Raw genomic sequence first — 3,482 nt, 5'->3', positions numbered from 1 at the left:
AGCTCCGCCTGCAAACTCCTGTAATAAGTTACCATCGAAGAGGGAGGGCTCAGCTCAGCAAATCACAACCCTCTGCTGCGTTTTGCGTAAGAGCCGAACCGAGGAGGGGGGTCGCTCCAGACAGGAGACGCTTATCAACGTACAGAGGTGTGTGGGGGGTGGGGGATTGAGGTGCTACACAGAAATTACCCATTGGTTGTTGCAGACGTTTAAACGATACCTGTACCGTTTGCAACCGGTCCGTTTCCCCCAATAAACATCGGCGAAATCAAAGGTAGCTCTGCATGTTCAAAGACGAAAAACTGTGACAACATGGGTGTTATCAAGCAGAGCCAAAATTTGTACTCAAGTAACAGTAATGTTATATTGTATGACAATAATTCTACTCAAGTAAAGCGTATGGAGCTGTGAAACTTTCCTTAAAAGTACAAAAAGCTACTCAAATACTCTGTTAAAAAATAGAATGGAACATGCAGTACTTTAACTTTTATGTAACAACTAGCTTACTACAAATAGTCCTAGTCTATCGCTAGTTTTAATGAATGAAACTACTTCAAAGCAGCAAAATTGTGCAGATAATAAGCCCTTTTTCTTTTTGACACAAGCTACATGCGTAAAAGTTATAATGCACTTCTGAACTTGCTGGATTTTGTTCTAATTCTTAACAGAGCCCATTTACATCAGACTATAATGAGTAAAGTCTGATGTAAAAAAAAAATCTCTGTGTATTGATTTCACAGTCTGAAATTTATCATAGTCTTTAACTTTTTAAAGACTAAAAAGACTAATATACTGCTGTTATGACTAAAAAGGGCGGATATGTTCCAATCACCAATGTACACAAAGGCTGTATAGACGGATCTTATTGTTTACATCCGCAAAATTTACATCCGGAAACGTCGCGCATGCGTACAATGCCGGTGGGGGGAAAAAAAACGATTTTGTACTTGCTATCCATAGCCGCGCTGCCGCAGAAGAGCAATTCCGTAAAAAAAAGAAACCTGTAGATGTAGGTATTATTAATTTAGTGAGGTGCGCCACAGAAATGGAAAATAACACAGAAAACCCGATGAAGAACAACCCAAAACCACTAATATTCTTTTTTTTTCTTGCTCTGTGTCGGTTTTATGCTACAAACAGACCAGTTGCCATAACAACTGACTAACAGTTCCATTAGCCGACATAGCATCCTGATATATGCATCCTGACACTTCTTTTTTAACTGAACCGAAACAAACATAATTTCTACATGACCGTTTGACTAAGCTAGCAAAACTGATATACTTCCTCCCTCTATTTTTTTTAATGGAAATTTTTACTGACCTGTGAAATGTTGGATGGTCTTGTTTTGACAATTAATAGCAAAACACTGCGTCTCATTTTCTTTTACATATCACGCATACATTTAAGATTTAGGATATTAAATTAACAAATGATGGTAGTCATCGTCTGCAAGCAGTTTTTTGCATTCTATTGCGCTGCCTTCCAACAGTGGGCGGGATCTTGCATGCGCCTGACGTTACGTTGCAACGTACTCCGGCCCAAATGGCGCATTCTGGCTTTTCAGTGAAAAAAACTAGTTCACTAACAATAAGTATACTGCTAGTTAGAAGTTAGCCTGTTTTTAAGCAACTGTATTAAATATTAGCCAAATTAAAACAGGTTCTAAATGTGCCAATAACAACATGAAACAGACTAGCATGGAAGCACTTAAATATGAGCTCAATGTTAAAAATAGACAACTAAAAAGGACTTTATAATCGGTATCATTTTAATATTTTTCCAGCCTGTAGGACATATGCTAACTAACGTCTGACTTTAAAGCAAGAGACACGTGCTGCTGATGGCATTGAAGCAATAACACAATCAAAGCTATTTTAAATAATCATTTCAGTTTTTTGCATATTCTTTAATTTTGTAGTCTGGAGGTTTCAGTAGAAAATGTGTTTATTAATAAAGTCATGCTAGTTAGATACTAGGAAGTTATTACAGACATTTCATTTGAACCATATTGCTCCTAAAAAATTTTGCCAACGTAAAAATCTGATTGGTATGTTCGAAAATGTAGTGTATCTAAACTAAACAACAGTAGAAACCTATTAAAAAATGTTGCATTTGTTTTAAAGTTATGACAATTACTCACGACTTCTATACTTTAATATTTCATAACATGTTGTAAAAGGCAAACTTACTTCTTGTCTGTCTGAATTAGACTTTCTCTTTTTTTGTTAAGAAACTGATTAGTTGCTTAGATACACACAAAAAACCTGAACGCAAATATGGAACATATAGATTTTTCAATGTAGTTTTTAACATGTTTCTGTGAAAACAATTGGGGAAAACAACTTGTTGCTTTAGTGAAGAATTGAAGCTTCTGTCGAAATCAACACAGTAGCTCAGAATCACTTGGCAATGAGTCAGAAAATGAGGACACTGTCCTGGGAAACCAGATAGTTACTCCATGATTACTCATGCAAGAAGACCTTACCATCATTGACTCACCATTATTCAACTACATTTCACAACAGTATTAAATCAAACTGAATGGAAGGCCTATTGATTATATGAAGCAATAGTTCATCCATTACCTTTTTTATTTGAAGAGTCCGAGACAATAGATTAAAAGTAACACCACAAATAAAATATGTTACTGCACAAACAAGATTTGTTTTTATTTTTACTCTATCTGACCTGCTGACTTGAGGTCAGCAGATCAACAGAGCTCTCTTCCCCATACAGTTTAAGGTCATATCCCTATAACTTTACAATATTTTGTAAAAATATTCATGTCTCTTGAGATTTTTCCTATGTTTTCCCAGTACAACCACCAACCTTAATGTATTTTATTTGGATTTCATATGACTGACTGAAAAAAAATACAACAAAAAAGTGGTCAATGATTGTGAAGTGGAAGAGAAATAATGGCACATGATCTTTCCAAATAATGTATTGCAAACGCCTCACCACACTGTTCGATCCATCACCTGAAAAGTAAAATAGTATCTCGCATGGCATTACTTGGAGAAGAAGCTAAAGAAGTTCCTGGGAACTCTGGAGGAGCAGCAGAGACCCACAGCTCAGGTGGGAGAATTTAATAACTAATAGCTGTGCTCTCTGCAAATTTGACCTTTATGGGAGAGTGAGAGGAGGGGAAAAAAGATAACAGGGAGTGAATACTATAAAAAGATACTGTTAAATATTTTCAAACTGAATCAGAATTATTTATGACCCTATTATTTAAATAATCTATAATTCAGTTTGGAAAGGAGAACTGCGTCATACACTTTTTTGTTTTTGCACTGTCAAAAGTAAACAATGTTACACGCTCCTTTTGTGGGGCTGCTATTGATTCTGGAGTGATAACATGGAAGCTCTCTGTTTACATAGATGAAGGCTTTGTCAAGACTACAAGGAGGTGAGGCATTCTGAGGCAGGTTGTGAGGGAATCTGGTATGCAGTCTGTAAGCTGGACTTGAGCTAGT

This window comes from Poecilia mexicana, unplaced genomic scaffold (assembly GCF_051168715.1).
Source record: "Poecilia mexicana isolate PSO_F unplaced genomic scaffold, ASM5116871v1 scaffold_4, whole genome shotgun sequence".
NCBI lineage: Eukaryota > Metazoa > Chordata > Actinopteri > Cyprinodontiformes > Poeciliidae > Poecilia > Poecilia mexicana.
The sequence above is the reverse complement of the archived record's forward strand: the minus strand, read 5'-3'. Positions refer to the sequence as shown.